The sequence below is a fragment of the Pelodiscus sinensis genome, chromosome 5 (assembly GCF_049634645.1).
Source record: "Pelodiscus sinensis isolate JC-2024 chromosome 5, ASM4963464v1, whole genome shotgun sequence".
NCBI classification, from domain to species: domain Eukaryota; kingdom Metazoa; phylum Chordata; order Testudines; family Trionychidae; genus Pelodiscus; species Pelodiscus sinensis.
The window spans coordinates 98627071-98652780 of NC_134715.1; the positions used below are offsets into that span (position 1 = coordinate 98627071).

Consider the following 25710-nt stretch of genomic DNA (forward strand, 5'->3'; position numbering starts at 1 on the left):
TTGATTTTATGGCAAATGAAAGGACAAATATGCTAAAATCTGTGTCCTACATATCCTTAGTTGTTTTCATTACAAATAATTCCTCATGGAACATGAAACAATATGACTCTTCCAAGTATCAGCGACAAACACAGCTTTCTGTCCCCAAAATGATGAATTAAATGATGCAGTGGGGTCACTAATAATATCAATTGTCTTAGATTAACAAGATCTAGATGGGATTCTCACCAAAAAACCAGATTTTATAGAACAAAAATTCTGAAAAGTAGCAATATCCTGGGATACTGTTTGTACAATACTGTGAACATGCAAAGCACTGTGAAAGTGCTGGCTCTTAAGTATCACTATTATACTACAGGTTAGACATAAAGAAAATGAAGCACTAATGGTTTCCTTGAAGTGCTGTGATCAATATGTTGATGAGATAAATGATGCAATATAAAGACATTCATGCTGAATGCTGAAAGAAAGCAGATTCCCAAGACATTGTTCAAGAACAGTTTTAAAAAATGTATTCAAGAACAATGTATCTTCATGGAAATACTAACTTTGTAATCCTGCCATATTCAAGATGGGTACACAAAAAAGGCAGTTAGGCTTTATAAGGTATTTTTTCTGAATGTTTAATTAATTGCCATTATTTGCTCATTTATAGCCATCACAACTTCTTTATTCTCCATCATTTTGATGGATTGTGTAAATCTTCTGGATCCATCACATAATACACAGTTAGTCCAAATTTACACAAGCTTAAGACAATATCCAGTATGTCTAAAAAGCAACATTTGCTTCATGAAGATAAAACATAAAAAGTTTCCAAATGTCCTCAAATAAGTAACGTCTGTTCCCCAATCTAAATGTGATCTTCTCACAGGAAGCCATATGGGACAAGTATGCAAAACATTCTGCTTTGGTTTCAGAAGCAATATATTAACAATGTCTCAGTAAGTCTCTTCACTGCCATCAGTCCAGTTACCAAATTTCTCTATTCTAGTTCCTCCAGGTCAGAGGAGTCATCCACTGACAAAAATATAGGACTTGCCAAAACAGTGGAATCGAGAGGACATGGTTTCCCCCCAAAACTGTAAGCTTCATCCTGTCCATCAGTTATTTATAAACACGCATGGAATAAATGTAGTTGTGTTACATTATTGAGCATTCAATATTTCATGGATCTTCTGCAATGGGCAAAGCATTATGGTCCTTTTTAACAAGTAGTCAGCAGGGATCTCTCTTCCTAATTGTGATTTTAAGCATCTTTCAGTTTACTCCAAGATACAAACACAAAATGGAATATCGTGCATTTGTAAGATTCTCTGGAGAACGGGAGATCCATAAAAATGAACTGATTATACTCTTTGCACATGCAGAGTGTTTTTCATCTGTGACAGATGTGTTTTATGTTAACTATGTACTTCAATTAAAAAAATCATCGAACTATAATTCAGTACAAGATAAAAATAAAAGTAGGATTTATTTTTTAACTGTATATACACTAGCCAAATCTATGAAACAAATAATGAAAGTAAAGATGGATCCTCCAAAAGTTTCCAGGCACAAATCCTTTGTGGGGAGCTCAATCCCTCCCCTCTAATAACTGCTAGGAAAGTTTAGGAAATGCCATACTCCCTCTCTCTCTCTTCTCCTTCATGGAAGTGGGGACAGCAGTATACTTCCTCTCTCCTCTGCTCACATTATCATAGGGAATTTCCTTCTGTCATGGTTAAGTGAACAGCAAAGAGTGCCCAATGTTCCAATCAGCTCTGTCTACAACCAGAGATAAGCATGCAAAGCAACCATTACAGTGATAGCTCAGTGTGAGAGAAAGATGCTTTCAGCTTTTTGCAAGGTTGGACTCACTCTGTCGGGAATATAGATTGCCACTGACATGTGAGCATTTCTAAAGCCTTGAATGTTAGAAGTATAGGTCTATGGTCATGTAATTGTTTTATAACAGAATATGTAACAGAATACAATTTAGCAAAAATAGATTGTAGATTGTTAGCAACCACACATGACTACTCAAACTATGGAACTATTAATTTATGCAAGCACAAATCCCTTTACTATTACCTTCTCTTCTTTGCCTACCTACGTTGCAGTGTTACTTTATTCACTAGGCACATATTATCTATATCTTTACCATTGTGTAATTCAGGACAGTTTGCATTTCTGTAATTTGCTTGCTCAGCACCTAGTAAAAAGTGGTTCTGACCCCTGATTGGGGTGCTTAAGTACTATCAAAATATTATTAATAATAAATATGAGCTAAAATATAAGGAAGAACTATAGAATTTTGTAATATGCAGCCTGGTAGCTCTAAGTGAAGCTGAAGGCATGGCACACTCACTGCCGATCACTAAAACAAGTATCACACTAAGGGTGTGTCTAGACTACACGGCTCTATCGACGGAGCCATGTAAAGTAGTTTACCCGACATAGTCAATGAAGCGGGGATTTAAATAATCCCTGCTACATTAAAATAAAAATGGCCGCCACGCTGAGTTGACAATCAGCTGATCCGGCACAGCGCGGCAGTCTAGACGCGGATCGGTCGACCAGGGAAGCCTTTGTCGACCGCTCCTGTAAACCTCGTTTCACGAGGCATAAAGAAGCCCTAGGCAGAAGGGCTCCAGCTGTTGGACACTCTCCCTCCCATTTTATATAATGAAATATATTAATAATCTTACTGACCATGTTAACAAGTTTTAAAAACTAATGACTGTTAATATTACTATTTAATAGACATAGTTGAACTACTTATTTATAAAAATCTTGTTAAGAAACTTGTTAAAACATCTTACATTAACAAATGAATATATATATTTGAGGCTTTTGTAAGAATAATAAAAAAAAGAGATACTGTACTTGAGCTTGAACACTGGTTGCATTTCATTGTTGTCTCATTGTTTACATCCAATGGACAGTATTCCCAGAAGGTTTCAATCAGCATTTTATAATTAATGCTGATTTATACCAATGAGTATCCAGACCACTGACTTCAATGTATTCATTCCTGCTTTACATTAGTTAAGTGAAAGGTAATCAAGTTAATTATCTCTAAAGATTCCAACTTAAAATGAAAGCAAAGAAATGTAAAGGTTAACATTACTTGAAATGAATATTTCAATATCATTTACATCCCATTCATACTCTCCTTTATTACTCACCTGTGGTCACACTACATCCAATTCCAAGTGTACAATAAAAGATTAGCACTGTAATCACCCTATGAACTCTACAGGAGTTGAGGATGCTTAGCAACTCTGAGGTAGCACATAACACCTCACAAGATCAGGTTCACTGACTCCTACCATTCATCTCTGAGACATATTTTGAAATAATGTGGAGTGAAACAATAAGGCTACGTCTACACTGGCCACAATTTCTGGAAAAGCCATACAAATCAGGTGTCAGGATAGGGAAATCCGCGGGGGATTTAAATATCCCCCGCGGATTTAAATAAACATGTCCGCCGCTTTTTTTCCAGCTTGGGGAAAAGCCGGAAAAAAAGCGTCTAGACTGGCGTGATCCTCCGGAATAAAGCCCTTTTCCGGAGGATCTCTTATTCCTACTTCGAAGGATAAGAGATCCTCCGGAAAAGGGCTTTATTCCGGAGGATCGCACCAGTCTAGACACTTTTTTTCCGGCTTTTCCCCAAGCCGGAAAAAAAGCGGTGGACATGTTTATTTAAATCCGCGGGGGATATTTAAATCCCCCGCGGATTTCCCTATCCTGACTTACCTGATTTGCATGGCTTTTCCGGAAATTGTGGCCAGTGTAGACGTAGCCCAGTAGTATGCATATACTAGAAGACTACCCAGCATTGCCTGGGTCCATCCTGGGCACGAGTGAGGCTGCACACCCTGGCTGCCAGCTTCTTTGCGGTGCCAGCTAGAGGAAGCTTCGCCCCAGCACTGTCCAGAGGGTTGAGAGGGCTGTTCAGGCTGCCCGTTAGCACTCCCCAGATCTGGCCCAGGAAGGCAGTGGCTGTACAGCAGCTGACAGCTACTTCCTGGGGCAGCCAGTGGCTTCTGGCTGGGGTCCTTGTGGTCATTCCACAGTAAATAACTTTTCCTCGTACCAGGCCCCTCCCTTTACATTTTGTGAGAAACAGTCCAATGCCAGGCATATAGTATCACCCTGGCACAAACACACTCTGACCTTGCTTTAAGTTAGGATAAGAGAAAGCTGCATACCAAATTTGGTTGTCCTAGATCTTATCATTTAGGAGGAGTTCTTGAACAAATGGACTCATTGATGGACAGACGGACAGACATGCATTGTAAAATATATAGATAGATTTCAAAGAGAGTGACTAGAATCTAAGTGGCATTGATATCAAGTGAACTTTATCTTCCTCATGGACTAAATTAAATAATCCCAATTTATTTAATGTAAGTTTCCCAATTTCATATTTAAAACTTGTAGAAGAGCTGGATGCTCCCCAATTCTTTCCCATGGCCCTGCCCTCAAGGTTCCACCCCTTTCTCAAAGGCCTCACCCCTATTCAATCCTCATCCCCTCACTCCTTGCTTCTCACATGTAAAGGTGGACTGCGAGGTGCAGTGGCCTGGTACAGGTGGCCCTGGCTGAGTAGGAGTGACATAGCTGATGACCTGGCATATCCCCATCTACCTCTCTCCTAGCAACTGGATTTTGGCTGTCCATTTGGTAGCTTTGACTAGATCCTGTCAGGTCCTCTTTTCAACCAAACTTTCCAATGGAAAACCTGGCACCTAGGCATCCTAACATTGCAGCTCAACATTATGTAATCACAAAATTAAGCATGCCTATAGGAAATAATGTTTAAAAAACAAAGATATAAACAAAACAAAATAAAAAATACCCAACAAAGGAATAAACCAACAAACCAATAGAATCTCTAATTTCTCTCCACAAAAGTCAGTAACCGATTACTTAAGCTTGGACATTAAAGTTGTTAGTTGACTAAGGTTTAGTCTACATTTGCAATTGAATGACAAAACATTGGTGCTTACCCTTTTCCACTCCCCGAATTTAAAAAGTTTTGCCACGGCAAATGTAAACATTGCTTTGTTCGCAGGAGATTCTCCTGCTGACAAAGGGAAAGCCACTTGTTGGGGCTAGAAATATTGTCTGCAAAAGTGTCAGCAAATAGAATTTACACTTACTGACTTTTAGCAACAGGGTTGTGTCAACAAAGCCCCATTGCTGAAAGGTGCGTTGTGTAGACATTCCCTACAAGAACATTACAAATTAAGGGGGAAATAACACAGTTGTGCTGGAACAATGTTTGTAGTGGGGCTGCTGAGAGCCACTGAACCAAACTGTAACCCCTATATATTATATATATGGGTGAACAACAAGTGATGCAAGGGGCTGCACACAGTTCATAGTGCTTTTCCACTTGTAGTCCATCAGATGCATTGTTTACTTGTGTATCCATAGGTATGGCCACTTGCCACTCACACCATCCATAGTTCACCGTTTCTGGCCAGTGGGAGCTATGGGAAGCAGTGACTTGGCCCAAGCCACTTTCCACAGCTCTCTTTCACCAATAATAACAAACTGTGGCTAATGAGCAGCTGTATCTGAGGGAGCACAGGCAAATAAAATATATGGTGTCCTGTCAGCAGTGAACTCTATTGAACCATGTCCAGCCTGAAGGTTGCTCATGGTCCAGTCCTGCTGTATATAATTGAAACCACTTTAAGCCAGGGAGTGTGGCAGCACCCCCAATACTCCTAGTCCCAGCACATATGCATTTAGATGGGGCTACTATAAGGTAGGTGCATAACTGGCTGGATAACCGTACTCAGAGAGTAGTTATTAATGGTTCACAATCCTGCTGGGAAGGCATAACAAGTGGGGTTCCAAAGAGGTCTGTTTTGGGACTGACTCTGTTCAATATCTTCATCAACGATTTAGATATTGGTATAAAAAGTACGCTTATTAAGTTTGCAGATGATACCAAGCTGGGACGGTTGCGACTAATCTGGAGGATAGGGTCATAATTCAAAATGACCTTGAAAAATTGGAGAAATGGTCTGAGGTCAACAGGATGAAGTTTAATAAAGACAAATGCAAAGTATTCCACTTAGGAAGAAACAATCAGTTTCATACATACAGAATGGGAAGCAACTGTCTGGGAAGGAGTACAACAGAAAGGAATCTAGAGGTTATAGTGGACCACAAGTTGAATATGAGTCAGCAGTGTGATGCTGTTGCAAACAAAGCAAACATGATTCTGGGATGCATTAACAGGTGTGTTGTGAGCAAGACACGAGAGGTCATTCTTTCATTCTACTCTGCACTGGTTAGGCTTCAATTGGAGTATTGTGTTCAGTTCTGGGCACCGCATTTCAAGAAAGATGTGGAGAAGTTGGAGAGGGTCCAGAGAAGAGCAACGAGAATGATTAAAGGTCTAGAGAACATGACCTATGAGGGAAGGCTGAAGGAATTAGGTTTGTTTAGTTTAGAAAAGAGAAGATTGAGGGGAGACATGATAGCAGTTTTCAGGTATCTAAAAGGGTGTCATAAGAAGGAGGGAGAAAACTTGTTCATCTTGGCCTCTGAGGATAGAACAAGAAGCAATGGGCTTAAACTGCAGCAAGGGAGATTTAGGTTGGACATTAGGAAAAAGTTCCTAACTGTCAGGGTAGTCAAACACTGGAATAAATTGCCCAGGGAGGTTGTGGAATCTCCATCTGTGGAGATATTTAAGACTAGGGTAGATAAATGTCTATCAGGGATGGTCTAGACAGTATTTGGTCCTGCCATGAGGGCAGGGGACTGGACTCAATGACCTCTCGAGGTCCCTTCCAGTCCTAGTATTCTATGATTCTATGATTAGCTTGACGTTGTAATTAACAACTTTAAAAAGCACTCCCACTTAGAAAGTTGTCTCCAGCATGGGATATGGGAATGGGTAGTAGAAACAGAATCTATAATTAAAAAAAAAACCAGAAGGTAAACTGTAACATTTATTAAGTATGTAAACAACACAAACTTTAAAATGTATTAAGAATCACCTATAAGAACTATCTGTATAGTAAAAGAGAATTATATTAGCACTGTTTTCATTTTACATACACTGATTTATTGTAAACAATTAATCTTGTCATAATTTTTCCAAGGCAAGTCTGAGCTGAATAATATTCTCTAACTAAACTAGAATCTTTTGGAAAAGTGACGCTAATACTCACTGTTATATATATATGCTTACATAATATGTACATTAAAATTCTGTCACCCCTCCCTCATAACAAATATAGTAAGAGAAAACAGCACAAACATTAATCCAGTCTCATAAAGAATATAAGAAGAATGGAAAATGCTACAAATTTAACAAATCTCTCTTATATTTCTTAGAATCTAATCGTATGGTCTATGGAAGCTGTAACAATACTGGTCAGCATTCATGCCCCAGAGAAGAGAAGTAAAATGCCCAAGAAGAAAAAAGGGAAGTGAACAAAAAGAACCAATGGCCTCATATGCCTCTGAAACTGTAATCTACACTGAGAGGTTTATGTTTCTCTGTAAACAACATGTAGAATCACAACCAAGATGCGTGTAGGTGCAGCTAGGGTGCCTGATTACCTGAAAGTGAGGAAAGCCAATGTCACAAGAAATAAGAGAGTGATCTAAGACAGTGAAACCATATTTTGGCTTCTCTTGTGTGAATGAACAAGAGAATGGCAAAAGGAGCCATTCCCCCTTGTCATACTTTTGTCAGATTCTAGGGAATTCAAAATCCTGCCTCAGGGAGCACAATGGGGGGAATTACAGTTCCACGCAAGGATATGACGTGACCATAGCCACCTGACCTTACCACATAAGCAAACCAGGGTCACTGCTGTGTGAGTATTCACTGTAAGCTGTTGAAAGGAGTATACTCCCCCACATCCTGCCTTTCGGTATTCTCTGGAGGCAATGGCAATTTTTCTATGCCACACCTACCATCCCACTAATATGGTTTATTGTCTATCCCTAAGTGAGACTGAAATAAAACAAAACAAACCCTGAAACAAAACAAAAAAAACCCTGAAACAAGACAAAATTTCCAAATCGAAGACGTGCAAAAACTATGATGAAACCTAAACGTGTATATTTAGGACTGCAACTATATTTTTAAAAGGCATTGGAACTGTCAAACTATGTTTTCTGTCATTTTTTCACATGAATTATTGCTATCTTAAAACTCCAAGGAATTTTTGTCTGTCAGTTAAATGTATTGCTCACTATAGTCTTCATCTACACACTCACAGTCACCAAAACTGCTAGAGAAGCGATTTTGCAAGAAAGGAGTTATTCATGTAATGCTAAATGCTCTTTAGACTCATTTCCAGATATGTGAGATGCCAGATGATGGGTGAAATAGCTGTTGTTTCCCATATATGTTAAAATGTTACCTCTTATTTAATGGGCATAGAGGGTACAGCAATGCACTGAAAAGCTATCTGCCTCACTAAGGCTGTGTCCAGACTCAGGGGTTTTTTCGAAAAAAGTAGCCTTTTTTCGAAAATACTTCCCCTGCGTCCAGACTCAAGCCGCGTTCTTTCGAAATTAATTCGAAAGAATGCGGCTTTTCTTTCGATGGCGGTAAACCTCAATTTACAAGGAAGAACGCCTTCTTTCGAAAGTTCCTCTTTTGAAAGAAGGTGTTCTTCAATGTAAATAGGGTGTCTTCGAAAGAGAGCATCCAGACTCACTGGATGCTTTCTTTCGAAAAAGCAAGCCGCTTTTTCGAAATTTCTCCGTGCAGTCTAGACGCTCTCTTTCGAAAGAGGCTCTTTCGAAAGATGCTTTTGAAAGAGCCTCTTTCGAAAGAAGCCTGCAGTCTAGACATAGCCTAATAGAAATGCCAGTTTTTAAAGGATGTGCAAGAATTAACAGCTATATGTATACACTGATAATGGCAGATTCTCAGGCTACGTCTAGACTGGCATAATTTTCCGCAAATGCTTTTAAGGGAAAAGTTTTTCTATTAAAAGCATTTGCGGAAAAGAGCGTCTAGATTGGCACGGATGCTTTTGTGTAAAAGCACTTTTTACAGAAAAGCGTCCGTGCCAATCTAGACGCAGTTTTGCGCAAGAAAGCCCCGATCGCCATTTTCCCGATCGGGGCTTTTTTGCGCAAAACAATACCGCGTTGTCTACACTGGCCATCTTGCGCAAATGCTTTTGCCCAAATGAGAGCAGCATAGTATTTGCACAAGAACACTGACAATCTTACATGAGATCGTCAGTGTTCTTGCGCAAATTCAAGCAGCCAGTGTAGACAGTGTAGACATATTCAGTATACTTATAACCAGCGATGCTCACTGGTATTACACTAGTGTAATAATATTTTGCTAGATATTTTGATGAATAAAATATAATAATTAAAATGTGTTTTTATTGCTTACTTTCAGGGTAACAGGAAAACCTCCACAGAAACATATGCACACTGAGAAAATTATGCTGTATACTGACTGGGCATGTTGAGTGAATAACCAAGTATGTTAGGTGACTTAATTATAAATATTTTGCTAGCTTTTTCTTTTCCAACTGCAAAATGCCAAAGAAAAAAAAATCATGGGTACACAATGTAGGCACTTCAGCCCTTTAACTGGTTTTCATAGATTTTCCTTCTTTATTCACTAAGGGTACATCTACACAGCATGCTTATTTCAAAATAAGCTATTTTGGAATATTTTTTTCCAAAATAGCTTATTTCGAAATAGCACATCTACACTACAGGGAAGCCTCAAAATTAGTATTAGACAGGTATCCCAAATGTGGATGTGCTACCCTGAATTAGAGCTTCAGGAGGCACTGGGGAGTAATTACTTTGAATGGCCCTTGGAAAGAGTTATTTCAAAACAGCAGGAGTGGAACGTCCCGTCCCCACTACTGCTATTCCAAAATAGCCATTTCAGAATCATTGTTATTCCTCATGGAATGAGGCTTACAGATTTCAAAATAAGCCATCAGTTATTTTGATATTATTTCAAAATAACGGAATTGCTGTGTAGACGCTCGCAGTTATGTTGAAATAATATCAGTTATTTCAATATAACTGTGCAATGTAGACACACACTATTGGATATGCAGCTGCTATAGTAGTAATAATAAGATTTTTAGAACCCTTTTCCTAACCTTTCTTCAGCTGCAACTTCTTCCTGGTTGATTTCCCAGAATTGATGCTTATCTTGTACTTATTCAAGAAACACCAACATGCCAGTTTTAGAAGTTTAACTTTGCAGATTAGTCTCAGAGGAATAGCTGTGTTAGTCTATGCCTTCAAAAACAATGAAGCACCTTAAAAACTAACAGAATTATTCAGTCATAAGCTTTTGTGGGTAAAAACCGAGATGGGCATGCATCTAACAAAGTGATTTTTATCCATGAAAGCTTATGCCTGAATAAATCTGTTAAGGCTCATCTAGAATATTCTGGAGCATTAAAAGAGGAATTCCCGTGGAATTTGCATATCTTCTTCCGATCTCACTTTCGAAAGTAGTTTAGATGCGGCTTTTTCGGCAAATCCCCCCCCTTTGTTGAAAAGCTGCATAAACCTCATTTTTTGAGGAACAGCGGCTTTTCGACAAAGGGAGGGGGTTCGTCAAAAAAGTTACATCTAAACTACTTTCACTTTCGAAAACGGAGCTTTCAAATGTGAGATCAGAAGTGAGATCCTCTTACAACCCTCCAGAATATTCTAGATGAGCCCCAATTCTTTAAGGTGTTACAGGACTCCTCGTTTTTGTAGACTAGTACATCAAGTGGCAAAAGGAACAAACAAATAAATATACTCTCTCTTCCAAATATACTCTCTAACCAACTGGAGGAAATTTACTGAAAATCTGAACTAATCATTCTTGATTTAGCTTTCCAAGAGTGGGTCATCACAAACTGGAACACTTAAAAAGAAATAGCATGTAAAAATTTCCATTCCTTCATGATCAGCGCATCATTTTCAGTTTGAACTATAGTAGATATTCCTCAGTTAAATAAAATGAATTGAGAACCTTCCGCATAAAAGGAGCTGCTGCTGCCCTAAACAACCCTTTATCTACAGGTAGCACAAACTGACATGGAAATTCAAATTCTATAAATTTGGCAAAGACATGCAACAAGGATCATCCAGTTTTCAGTGTAGCTCCCACTCTTCCCATGTGGGATGTGACCACTGGCTGTTTTTAGAATGGAGTTCCAGGTCCATTTTTTCAGTCAGACATAACAGAATCCTCTTTAGAGCAATTAAGCCATTCCTCATAATAATCCTCTGAAAACTTGTATAGCATCTGAGCACAGTTGGGGAAGCCAGTTTGGCATCATGCAAAGCACAGGCTGTTTCATTATTTTCTACAATGTAGGATGGACAGGATGGCTTCTGTCATCAGGCTGCTGGCTCATTTAAGATGAATCTGAGCCTAGGCTATCCATGGCCACCTAGCAGTTCAACTAGTCAGTTATTTGGATAACAAGCACCAGGGCTTCATAAAAGGTCATCATGTGTCAATTGAAGCAGGTGCTTATATACAGAAGTTCCTAAGGGAGAGGAACTTCCAGAATTGAGAACATAAGCCCTAAGGAGGAGGACTGTGAAATTGTACAGTCAAAATGGAGAAATTATAGGCCTGAGAGACTAGAATTGAGAACCACAGACCCCAAAGGATAGATCTGTGTAACCCTGAACTCAAGGACAGAGTTATGTTCCAATTATTTGTATTTAATAAATTAGAAACCAGCATGGGAATTCTATCAACAGCTGTACACATTGTGTGGAATTATTGAAGGGCACTAGAGAAAGGAACCTGGGACAGGAACGTCTGTTGGCTCAGCAGCGAGCACTACATGATAGACACACTCTACAGCAGCATCTCTCTTAGTTCCCTAATCCTACAAACTGAGGAGAACCTTTGTATTCACTCTTTTTCCAAGAGTCTGCAAGTAACATATCAGAAAAATATTTCTGAACAAATACATTCCAATTTTCCTGAGGCCCACTCCGAGCTGGATCCATGGGACAGATCACAAACTCAGACTCTCCATCTTCTGAAGACAAATTTGAAAGACTAGGGCTACGTCTAGCCTGGCATGATTTTCCGGAAATGCTTTTAACGGAAAAGTTTTCCGTTAAAAGCATTTTTGGAAAAGTGCGTCTAGTTTGGCGGGATGTGCAGCAGGAATAATAGACGTTATTTCAAGAGCATCTAAGGCCGTTGCTGCCCTTGTCGATGGTAAGAGTGGCAAGAATTTCAGTGTGAGCAAAAATTACCTGCAGTAAAAAAGAGGGAAGACAGATGTTAGAGGATGAATAATGTGTGTGGTTTGGTTTTTTTCCCTCTCTTTAAGATTAGGCTGTTCTAAGGCCATTGAGCCTGAATCCATGCTGCCATGGTACAATTCAGGGATGATGGATACAAGTGAGCCTTCCCACTTCCCCCATGAGAGCAGGGGACTGGACTCGATGACCTCTCAAGGTCCCTTCCAGTCCTAGTATTCTATGATTCTATACCACTGTGAGGCAGGAGTCAAACTATGGAGCTGAGAAAGAGTGAAGAGACACTGAAACATATGGAGTTGTTTCAATTTGGCTGGCTGCCTTCTCTGCCTAATACTATCAGTGAGTAGAAAACCACAGCCTGTGAAAAGCAGGCCAAATCACAGAATAAAAATGATCTAGACACAAAAGTGGCATACTCACTATACTCTCAAAAAATCTGCAGATCTAATTAAGAGGTTTTCAGACCACTGAAGTATCGTGAACAGGTGTTATGAAGTCATAACTATCCTGACCTTTTCACATCGCTAAATGGAAGTGTGGGCTGGCTTGATCCTGGCATAGAACTCCCAGCATAAAAAAGTGAAATATGTCCCTGTTTTAATTCATTAATATCACATAGTTATTTCTAGATTAGTGAAATATAACTGAAAATGTATTAGACAAAAAACCCTAACATCTGAGCAGTTAAATATGTGTGCGCAAAAATTACTATAATGAGCTATAGTCTACTTTCTCCAGACTTTACTTAGGCCCCCAAAATATAACTATGTTCTATGAAATCTTGTTATGATCTGAAACTATTTTGAACTAGTAATTAAGCTGGGAGAATTATATTCTTCACCCTCTGTTTTACATTTATTAAGTCAACTTTATCATTGGTGTTCTCTGCAGCAAAGTATCTAAAAGGTGGTGCTTTCCCCAATGAGTGCACACACATTTTAAATAGATATACATGATTTACTCCATTTGTTTTAAGCCGAAGAGTGGAAAGAAATCTTTGACAAAACTGTCATCTTTAAAATACAGTGATATTTCATTTTCCCCTTCTGCACTATTTAGATTGCCTAGAACTGAAATGCTTCCAGCAACCACTGTGTCCAATTTTTCAAAGCTGTCACTTCCGAGCAAATCTGCTTAAGCAAAATACTTATGTTGTTAAAAAACAGAGTAAACATATATTATAAAATGCTTTCTATACTCCTTTACAGGTCAGACTCTTATTCAAGAACACAAAATAGCAAGAACATCCAAAAATAAATTAAAAGCTGACTGTGATAGATTGGTTTTAAGTCCATAAATCTAGTACACCTATGATTAGTTTCCAAAGATACAGTTGGACTTAGCTCCATGAATTTTTCTACACAATAATAATATAATCAAAATGTTGTTTTCAGTGCATCCACCAGAAGGTCATTAAACTGAAAAAGAACATTTCAATGGAAGAAGAGTACAATGAAAGATGACTATTATTACTTCTCTCTAGTCCACATCTTTGAATGTTATAATACTTTACTTGTCAACATTTGATGCTCTGTAGGGTAACTGCATTAGACCTTTGGCCATGCTTTGTTGCATGTATCATAACTCAAAAAATACAGTAAAAATAAAAAGAAGCAAAAATTATGCAAAATATAAAAAAAATCCCTGTATGTTAAAAATGTAGTTGGGAGCTCGTACCATAACACTAGGTATATTTTATAGATAAAATAAATGCATCTTATCCCAGCTTTTAATAGATAATAAAAAAGATGTATAATATTTAAGAAGAAAATACATTGATAGTATGCAAAACCAACAATTTTTAAGTAATTTTTCAAAAGTAATTATTTTGGGTCAATATAATTTTTTTCTTAAATTTCTTAATACTTTTCTAACCATTTTACTTTTTTTTGTGCATGATTGGAGAGAAACATCTTTAAATTAATCTTTCAAGTTTACACACATGAAATTACATAAGAACACAATTACTTCCACTGCTTTAGAAAGCCTGTCATGTTACAGGAAACTCAATGTAGCTTATAGGGTACAATTTGAATCCCAATTCTCTGATGGCCCGTTAACTCTAAATCTGTCACCCTTTAACACTCCAAAATCAATACACTGGAATGTCATGGCACTCTGATGGCCCACAAAGCCTTTGTACACATTTATTAGACAAAGATTTTATATTACTTCAGAGAAGAAAAGTGTCAAGTTAAAATCAATTTCAAGTTCCTTACTAAGCAAGAAATAGCCTTAGACAAAAGATTTCATTCAAGTAACATTCAATGAAGCATAGGAACCAAAATAAATGTCAAACTTGTTCAGACATTTGAACACTAGGACAGCAAGAAGGGCACCCAAGAAGTATTCATACTGATTTCCAACACTGTATATCTTGGTTATTTATAAAGCATGTGTCATCAGAGGTTCTACATAGTAACCACTCAGTCCATTACTTACCACATGTAGCTGCACACTCATGACCTCTAGGCTACCCAGCACAGAATACTCTCAGAATTCACATACACCCCAGCCCAGATATCCATCACAAAAGAACCTAAAAAAATCCATTTCTTCCACCACAAAAATTCATAAATACAAAATTAAACTACACAAACAAGCAAACAAATTACCATGGTGGGCAACCTGAGACCCATGAGCCACAGGCAGATGTAAGAATAAGCCAATGGTGAGCTGTGATACATTTTGTTTATGTTGAGCATCCACAGGCATGGACCCCCACAACTCACAGTGGGAACAGCGAATCACAGCCACTGGGAGATGTGGGGAACCATGCCTGCAGATGATTAACTTACACACTGTCTACCGCAGAGCTACTCAAAACGCAGCCCACGGGCTGCATGCAGCCCGCAGCCTATTTGTTTACAGCCCGTGGTGTGATTTGCTTTTACGCAAGGCTCAACACGCAGCCCACAGGTAGGATCCTTTGAAAATGTCCTCCACTGGGAACACGCTCCACATTGGTGAGGCCTCTCCCACGTGGGGTGAGTACTGAAAGATGTAACTGGATGGGCTGGCTAGGACTGATGGGTACAGGGTGTCTACATTTCTAGCTCCCACAGAGAAGGTGCCTGCAGTGCTGGGGCATTGTGGGAAGTGCTGGCTGCTTAGCCTTGTGGACAGAGCCTGAGAGGTACTGACTGGCTTACACTGGCCATGTTTGGGTCCAGCACCACAGCTTAAGGCTTAATCTTTGTATTCATGCCCATCAGTGTGAAAAAATCTATTTGCATATATTTGCATATATATTTGCATGTATATGCAACCCCACTTAAGTTGAAGACCTCAGCATGTGCTTTGTGTATCAATGTGGCCCCTGGGGCTTCCAAAGTTGAGTAGCCCTGGTCTAGGGGCTCACCAGTAGATTACGCTGATGGGCTGCATGTAGCCCACAGGCCATAGGTTGCCCACCACTGCTCTGGCACAGCAACCTACTATCCCAAAACTTGAACATTAATAGCTCTTCCAACAGTAACCTCTCTTGGAATAGCCAGGCAACTTGTGATATCAGTTACCTATTTAGGAATGTCAAGAAAAAACTCTGAAATATTATTCAGCCCTGGGTTGGATTTACAACCTACATGCCCCTAAGCAGAGCATTTTCAGCACCTCCTCTGCCTACAGCTGACCTTCATGTTTTCCATAAAAAATGTAAGCCACTAGGCACATGCTTTCTGTGCCTAATTAGAAATCCATCCCTGCCTCACACTAAGGATATAAAATCCTGTTAATCAGTTAACTGGTAACCAATTAACCATTAAGCAGGGTCCCTACCTTGCCCCCCACCCCATACGTGTGTTGGTGGGCTCCTGCTCCCAGCCCCCTCACGTGCAGGGTGGTCAATTTCTGCTTTTGGCCCTCCCACGTATGAGGGGCCAGCTCACAACCCCCAGGTACCTGTTTACATCCCTATCTCAATGGAAAAATCTGACAACATATTCTAAAAGTTTTAGAGGGTAGATATTGAGTTCAATATCATAATCTTCTACAAAAATAAACAAAATCATTGGTCTTTGATCTATTTTAGTGTAGAGGTGCTTGGAAATATTTGCTGAACATAAGTCAGAATGACAGAATACTTGCCCCAGCCCTTGCTCTTTGGGATTCTCATAAAGACAATGAATCCTTGATAGCCAAGGCTCAGCGGAAGCCCAGGACCTCTGGAACCAGAAATGATGCAATCCAAACAGAGGCCAAGGTAACCACAGAACCCTGATTGGGTTTGATGGCACCAGGAATGGGACAGACAAGAGAACCTAGAGGTAACACAAAGCCCAGGCCACAGCAGCAGGAAATAGCCATGGGGAATGCAATGGCAAACTGCTGTGTGACTCAAAGTTTTGAGTCAGCATGTTTTGGAAGGAAATTTTTCCTGTTGACTTAGTGGCCCAAGTTGCGGCCACCAAGAGGACCCTGGTCTGGGGTCCAGTGGAGTGAGAGAGCCTAGATCCCCGGGGGTGCAACTCCCCCTACCCCCAGCACTTCCTGACTCTAGCCATTGGCTTAATTGCCCTGTGAACAGGAACAGATTTCTGGACTCTGGCCATTGGGCCTCACTGCTTTGCCCGGATATATAGATTGCCTGACACTGGGCCGTACACATTGTGGTTTGGCTGACAAGAGTGAACCAACAGACTCTGTCTACTAGACCAGACTATCCTGTAGCTAAGATCATGCGTATAGCCTTGGATTGGGAGGAATATAGATGTAAGATACGTACACCCACCCCTATTTCCAAAGACTGATGGGCACCTTAGCCCCGCACCAGATGGGGTTTCCACCCAACCGTGTCACAGGATAGTATTCAGAATTCTTCTTTTTTTGCCAAGAGAACATGTGATGAATCTTAAACACAGACCCTAAATTGTTTGACATAGACTAGGATAATTGTACCAAAAATGAGCATCTCTGAACAATCTACAGGATATGATTCCAATCTTACGTGGACATGATTGTTATATACATCAGCAAGAAAGTGTAATATTTTTACTCTTCACATTCACAAGTGAAAAGGCAAAAGTAGATATTTTCTCATTTTTGCAGGCCTGCCCTGAGATGACATACCTTTTTTGGGTTCCCATTGACAATCAAGGTGTCCAAACAATAAATCAAGACAAGTCAAACTGATCTTTCTTACTTGCCCTTTGAGGCTCTGGTTTCCCAGATTTATTCAGGTGTAAAGTTTCAATCTACAAATAGTTCCTCTGATCAAAAACATTCTTCACTACAAGTCTCAGAGGGGTAGCCGTTTTAGTCTGTAACTTTAAAAAACAAGTAGTTCTGTGGCACCTTAGAGCATGTCTACACTGAGGAGTTATTTCAAAATAACTCCCTTTATTTTGAAATAACAAAGCAAGCGTCAACACTATTATGCCTGTTGTTTCGAAATAATGGGCTTGTTATTTTGAAATAACTCCTGCTTGTGAAGAGGAATAAGCTTATTTCAAAATAGTTACTTAGGAGTTTTTATATTGAAATAAGCTGATGGTGTAGACATAAAAACTTGGAATCAGAGAGGACAAATCTACCTTGCCTTGAGTATTTTCATGATTTAGTAAAGTATCTCCTGAAACCAAAAAGAGTATTGACTACTTGTTCATATAAAATATATTTGGAAAACTTGATTTTCTCAGTGCTGTCACCAGACTGTATCCCCATATCCTGTAATTGTTATACGGGGTGGTGACAGCTTCCTTGACCCTCAGGCAAGGTGTGTAGGGGGAGGGGGAGAGAGAGGGCAGTACAGTGCTCCCAGAAGGAGTGGGACCTTGAGCAGAAGAGGTAGAGCCAGAAGCAGCCAGACCTCAGCACCTCCCAGAATATAACACTTGGCTCCCTCCCTAGCTCGCAGAGCTGCGCGGAGCACCCAGTCTGGCTCTCCACCAGCAATTTAAAGGGCCTGGGACTTCGGCTGCTGCCGCTGACACAGTAACAGTGGCAATGGCTGAGAGCCCCGACCCCGGCCCCTGCTGAACCACCAGGCCTGGGGGAAGTTACCCCTTGTGTCACCCCTGTCAGTGGACCTGCTCTTATTAGATGCTTGTCATTAAGATTTAAATCTTAATTTCCTGAAAGTTCAGCCCTCAGCCTTCATACCTCAAAGGTGCAACATCTAAGGCAGAAATAGGGAACCTGCAGCTTGCTGGCAGCATGTGGCCCACTTGGGTTCCACCTGTGGCCCATGGACCACTCTTGCTGCACCAGAGGCCCACTCTTCCTGCTCTTCCCATCTCCCTCCCAGCACTTTTGGACAGGCCACAAATCACCTGATTCACACTCTATCCCCACTCCTCCCCTGCCCTCCCAGAGCTGGAATGCTGGAAATCAGCTGTTTGCAGTGTTCCAGCTCTGGGAGGGGGACAAGTGGGGAAGGAGCACAAATCAGGTGGGAGGACGGGGGAGGATCAGGTAAGCACAAGACTCTTGTGTCCAGGTGAAAGGAGAGTGGCAGATAAAGCAGATGAAGGGAGAGTGGCAGATAAAAGGGCCATGGGGCTGCTGGTGGAAGCCCAGTGGGTCACGGGCTGCGGAGGTCCACTGAGGTAAAAGAGGGACACTCATGGAGCCCATCCACCATTCCTCATTGCCCATCCCTCATCTAAGGCTTCAAAGATGAATCAATTTTTGCATTCTCATATTTCTCTGTAATTTAAGGCAGTTACCCTGGTAAGACCTGCAGTCAGACAGTGGAACATTTCATCTTCAATCTCAGGCCTGAGGTTTCTTTTCTTCTTTATGTTCCCCAAGCTCACCTTTCCCTGATCTATTACCTCTTCAAAGAAAGTCAGAAAACCCAGTGTTTTTTCAGACATGAACATCTGCACATTTTTCTAGACCAGACATCTTTCAGCTGTGATTGCATGTTCAAGAAAAATATAGGTGTTCATTTAAATCAGACAATTTTTCTTCTATTGTTTTGTCAAAAGCCTTTTAAGCATCCTTTCATTGTACATAGTACTGCATCCAAATGATCCACTTCATCAAAATATCAGAAATCAAATCAAGAGCAGAGAAACCTACTATGAGAAACAAAACTGATTTCTTCCATTTTTTTCCCTCAAAGTGTCTAGTGTCTTTCACATTGTTCAGTTGATAGACTTTCACAATAGTTTGCGTTCTCTTGCCACAGAACTAGCCAATCACCAATGTCTGGATATTAATGAACCAACCTCATTCCTGAGATTGTCAATGATATTGAAACACACATAGGGAACTGCAATAATGTTGGATTAAGCACACTTCTTGAATGCTGGCATAGGGACTCTATCTCTTTTCTAAAGTGTAGCAAGTCCACAAGTCAAACACACTCCCCACTCTGACATTTCCAGGAAGTGTTATTTGTCCTTCTCTCTCCACAGCCCAGCTTGCTTTTGTAAGAGATTTAAATTATCCCTGTTTTGCTGCATTTTCTGGTAATACTGTACAAATGTGTATTTTTAGATCCTTTTATTTCCCTTTTACATCTTCTTAGTAATTTGTCAAAATACTGTTTACCTTATTCACACAATTAGTGACACTAAAGTCACTGCGACTCATTTTATCAAAAAGAGCAAGATTAGGTCCTTAGTATAACCCCTAAAGTTAAGCAATGTTGTTCAGATACTTGCTGCAGACTCTTATAAGCAGGTTTGGGAATCCAGTACTTTGGGAATTACTAATAGCTAAATTACATGCAAGTAAGCACACATTTAAAGACTCAGATTGTAATGAAACTGGGCAAGAAGTATATAAACTAAAGATATCCCAAATTATTATCAAAATGTACCACCTAACATCTTAATGGAAGGTCTGGGACACAAAACCTAAAATACCAAACCGAAGGAGTCTAATTATGTAAAAGATCACATTTAAATGCTATTATCCTAGATCAAGTATCAGAGGGGTAGCCATGTTAGCTGGGATCTGCAAAAGTGACAAGGAGTCCTGTAGCACCTTCGGTTACGTCTACACTAGCTCGTTAGTTCGAGCTAGGTGGCGTAATTATGGCAAGCGGAGTTGCAAATGAAGCCTGGGATTTAAATATCCTGGGCTTCATTTGTAAGTTCCCGGGCGCCGCCATTTTTTAATCCCCGTTAGTCCAAACTCCGTGCCTGTGGCTACATGTGGCACGGAGTAGGTAGTTCGAATTAAAGATCCTAATTCAAGGTCATATTTAAATCCCAGGCTTCATTTGCAACTCCGCTTGCCCTAATTACCCTACCTAGCTCGAACTAACAAGCTAGTGTAGATGTACCCTTAGGGTATGTCTACACTACCCCCCTAGTTCGAACTAGGGGGGTAATGTAAGCATACCGAACTTGCTAATGAAGCCCGGGATTTGAATTTCCCGGGCTTCATTAGCATAAAGCCGGCGCCACCATTTTTAAAAGCCGGCTAGTGCAAACCCCGTGCCGCGCGGCTTCACGCGGCATGGACTATCTGTACACTGAACTATCTGTACACCTTATAGACTAACAGCTGTATAGGAGCATAAGCTTTCATGGGCAAAGACCCACTTCGTCAGATGCATGTTAGATGAGTTTAACTTGTTTTCAGCTAATAATAAAAATTATATCTTTAGCAATCTAGCAAAATATAGCAAAGTGTCTAGCTAGATGTGCTAAAAAAATGCCATTTATCATATGACATGGCAAGAGAAATAAATGCGGAGTGGCTATTTGCCAAAACGTACTGAGCATCTGTAAAAAAAAAGTATGTGAAATTATATTGTATGTTATATACCAGTGGAAATGTGAACTACCAATTATAAAGAAGATAACCAACCTGAACATCAAAACTAGGCTTCTAAGAATGTCAATCTGTATTAGCTTACTATGGTATCTGGTAATAAATTCCAAAATTATCTTCTTGGCCTGAGCTGTTGATCGATGGATCACATCTTCTGTGACGCTGTTGATGAGCGACTAAACCAACCCTTGATGGGCAGAGCCGATTACAGATGTCACATAGAAAACCGCCAACTGTAGGCATAGTACGTTCTTTTTGGATCCTACGCTTTTCCTGTAATGCCTGGATACATTGACTCTCAAAGCAGTTAAGAGCCTGTGCAGTGGTTTGCTGCCAGGACAATCTGTCCTGAACTAGAGTTTCCAGATCATTGGGAGATATGCCGCATGACTTCTCATTGGCCTTTGAGTTGTCTTTATAGTGCTTGTATTGACAACTGATAAAGCACTTTCCATGAGCAAGCTGGCCATAGAAGACCATCTTTGGTATTCCTGTATCATCTATCCTCATAACATGACCAGTTCAGCAAAACTATTTGTTCATAAGCATTGCTTCCCTGCTCATGACTCCACACAGCTTAAGAAACTCCATGTTAGGAATTTTGTCCCACCAATTCACATGGGCAATGTTCCTCAGATTATACAGAACAGAGGGAAGCTGACTCTATAGCATAATTTTAAGTATTTTTAAAAGGGTATTCCTAAATTGTCTCTTCAGTATCTCAATAAAGAAACAGTTTAATGTTGATATTTAATGATAATCACTGAAAAATAAAAAGCATGTTTTTATGTTAACATTATCTGTCTTTTTATATTATATTTTAATATAGCCTTAAGGGACACACACAGAATTTTGTAATTATTTTTCTTTCCTTTAGACTCCTTCTATACTAAGATGTATGAGAACTGGGTATCACAAAATTTCATTAACATAGCAGAATTTTGAATGCTAGTAATTCTTGCAAAACAGTATCATAATGAAACTTCAACTTTACTCTCATGTATCATTATCTAAATTGAGTGGATAATCAGCAGGCCTTTTATTAATACTTTAGAGAAGATGTCAATGAAGAAAACTGGTACAACAGATGTAATGTTATCACTTTACTGTGTGAATCAATGCATCACATCTCAGAAGGTTTTTCCCATAGTCCAGGTCTGTTTTTTTTTTTTTTCAATCAATTTTTCTCTACAGCAAACAAGAAGGAAGGAAAAGAGGAAGAGGGATAGGTATTATTTCCACATGCTGCAATGCAAACTTAAAATTTCATGACTCACATCCAATGTCTTACTGTTTGCGTCATACTTTCCAAATACTGGACTTTAATTGTAACTCTGATATCACTCTTGCTTTGTGTAAATACTGTAATATGATGCTCTTGGGAATGTGGATATCCACATCCTTTACCCGCTTTGCAACATTCAGTACACAAGATTTTCATTATTGCTGTTTCCCCAAGACACTCCAATATTTTCTATGACGTCTCTTTCCAATCCACTGGCGTCTCTTAGCAGACGTCGCTCTGCTCAGTTTAAAGTCTCAGGAGAGTTAGGATATTTTTTGCCAATTAGAAATATACAAGTTGTTTAATTAACACACGCTTTTCATTAATGGTTTAACCCTAAGCAGACAGACAGCGTTTCTCACAAAACATGAACAAAGAAGTTCTAATTAAACAGACTGAAGATTGTAAAAGGATAATTCCTTTAAATACCCATGAGATTCTTTGAACTCTTCAACAAGGCCTCTGCTATGTAAGCATTAAGAATTTTTATAAAACCCTCATTTATTTAGGGAAAGACTCGTGGATTTTAAAAGACTAAAGACTTTGGAGAGCATAAAATAATTTGAGGATATAAAAACACCCTTAAAAATTCCAGATGAAGATAAATTTAAAAATAACATTTTGGGTTGTAGAGCAACATGAATTTAAAACTACATCTGGCCAAACAGATATAACTAGAACTAGACACAGTCAGATTACTTTGGATTTTTATGATCTGAATGAAATAGAAATATTAAAGATTGAATTCAAGATGATGTATGTTACAAATTAGTAACTTGGTGATAGTACTTTTATGGTAATTAAACTAAAGGGGGATTTACATACGAAAAAGCCAACAAAAGGAATAAGTAAATTTAGTTAAGAGCTGGCCTATCTTCACTTACATTATCATATACCTAATTGTAGTTCCTAATTTGCTCTTTTCTTCCAATCTGCAATATGTCTCACACCAACTTCCACTCCCTTACACTGACTCACTCACTCAAATTCAGAAGTGATTGTGACATCTAAAAGTGACTATTCAGAGGAAGAAGCTCCATAATATGCTAGTTTAGTTTTCCTTCGGTTTAGAGTTCATAAGTCACATTTGAATTTGGTTCTACAAGTTCCAAAAGTACAAGAAAATGACTGCCTGAAAAAATAAAATGTATGGACTGGATCATGTACACCTCATAATCCTTGGAATTAAAAATATGCTTACATCAAGTCTTCTTACCTAAGGTAGACTAAACCCCTTTTCATTTACACCTTCACTCACATTTGCACTCTAGCCAGACGAATAACACTATTTTCTCCTATATGTTATCAGATCAGATCAGATCTTAAAGGTGCATTAACTAATTTAAAAAGTGTTGAAATGCAGATGACAAATTATAGAATGTTGCCAATGTTTTGAGTAGGAAGGTATTGGGAGAAAGGGGTGGTCCTGATTCACTTCCATCCAATGTTCCATAGTCCATCCATCATTGCTTCAGAGCTAGCACTGAATCAAATCCAGTGGCCCAAATTCCAGTTTAGTCTGAAGAAACTTAAGTATAGACCATTGGATTTGACTTATTGTGCTTATTCAAACATGGACAAATGCAGTCTCCTCCATCTGCAGCTAGTAAGTATGTAAGGAGACCATGCAAAGTGTGTGCATCTTCCATCAGGCATGGAACTCAGTTCTGTGGGACTACCCTGAGAAGCTGGTAGTGAGCAGAGAGCCTTGGCCAGAGAAAAGGCAAAGGGAGGATCAGAGGAGCTATTTCTTTGAAGACTATTCATCACCACCATCACTCATGTAGGGAATGGGGATGGCTAGACACCCATAGAAGTTATTCTGCTTATTTGGTTATTAAGGCCAGGCACTGTGTTTTGATTTTCAACCATAATGTGTATCTTGCTTTCTTTTCAAGCTTTTATTTTATATGAAAAATTTATCAACATAACAGTCATTTTGGAGCATTTTGCTACTTTTATATGGTAAACTGCAGTGTTGGAAGAAAAACAGCTTTTGCTGTGTAAATTAAAAAAAACCTTCAAGAAGTGTGCCATTACAAATGCTGAATCATTCATTTCCAACTAACGAATGCCAGACAAAACTCCCCAACTATATTTAAATCTCCAGATCCCAGGATCTTACCATTGCTTGTTTTGTGATTTTGTGAAAATGAACTGACAAGTGTGAAGAGAGCAAACAGCAATGAAAAGGAACATACTCTGAAACTTTGCCAGACAGCTGGGCTGTGGCCAGGAATCTGTGCTCACCTTCTTCTCTTCCCCAAGCAATAGCACTGGCAAAATAAGAAGCACTTCCAGCATACTGATCTCCTTCTTCAACCCATAGAAAGGAGGGATTTGGGCATCCCAGGATTAACATGAAATGGATCTTGAAATCTAATGAGTATGGAATAATTCTAGCATTTCATCCCTTCTTCTCCTTAGATTGTTATAACAAATTATCCCACATAGCCCTTTGAACTACCTTCCTCAAGCAAACTTTATGCCTGAGCAGATCTTCTGCTCAAACTTCCCAGTGTTCTCATACTGTGGGTCATGACGCCTAAGGGTACGTCTACACTACAAAGTTAATTCGCACTAACAGCCATTAGTTCGAATTAACAATCATAGGCGCTACACATACTAACCGCTAATTTGAACTTAATTCGAACTAGTGGAGCGCTTAATTTGAACTAGGTAAACCTCATTCTACGAGGACTAACGCCTAGTTCGAATTAAGTAGTTTGAATTAAGGGCTTTGTAGCCACTTAATTCGAACTAGTGGGAGGCTAGCCCTCCCCAGCTTGCCCTGGTGGCCACTCTGGGCACCACCAGGGAAACTCTTCTGCCCCCCTCCCGGCTCCGGAGCCATTAAAGGGGCACAGTCTGGCTATGGTGCCCGTGCAAGGTGCAAGCCTGCCACCACCCAGCCAGCAGACCCTGCCCCTGGCACGGCACGAACCAGCCACCCACTGCCACCCAGCCCTCCGCCTCTTCCCAAGACCAGGCTGGCGGCTCCCAGGAGCCTGCCCAGGGCCGCAAGAGGCAGGCGCCCGCCTGGTCTAGTGGGGAGATCGTGGACCTCATCCACGACCTCCACACTAGGCACAGGAAAGTGGCCGTCTAGGGCAGGACAGCTGCCAGCCTGGCCACCCAGGAGCAGGTTTGCATGAAAATCAAGGTGGTCCAGTGAGACCCCCGACCCTGAGCCCTGAGCTTAGAACGGCCGTACTGGGTCAGACCAAAGGTCCATCTAGCCCAGTAGCCTGTCTGCCGACAGCGGCCAACACCAGCTACCCCAGAGGGGATGGCCCGGAGACAATGACCAAGCCATTTGTCTCGTGCCACCCATCTCCAGCCTTCCAAAACAGAGGCCAGGGACACCATTTCTATCCCCTGGCTAATACCACTCCATGTACACAGCCTCCATGAATATATCTAACTTCTCTTTAAACTCT

At 40.0% G+C, this 25710-nt stretch overlaps 1 protein-coding gene across 10 annotated transcripts in view; it reads right to left on the reverse strand.

The window, feature by feature from the left end:
- The window catches only part of PCDH7 (protocadherin 7), a 399732-nt gene that overhangs the window by 327780 nt on the left and 46242 nt on the right, over window positions 1–25710 (reverse strand). The window lies entirely within an intron of this gene.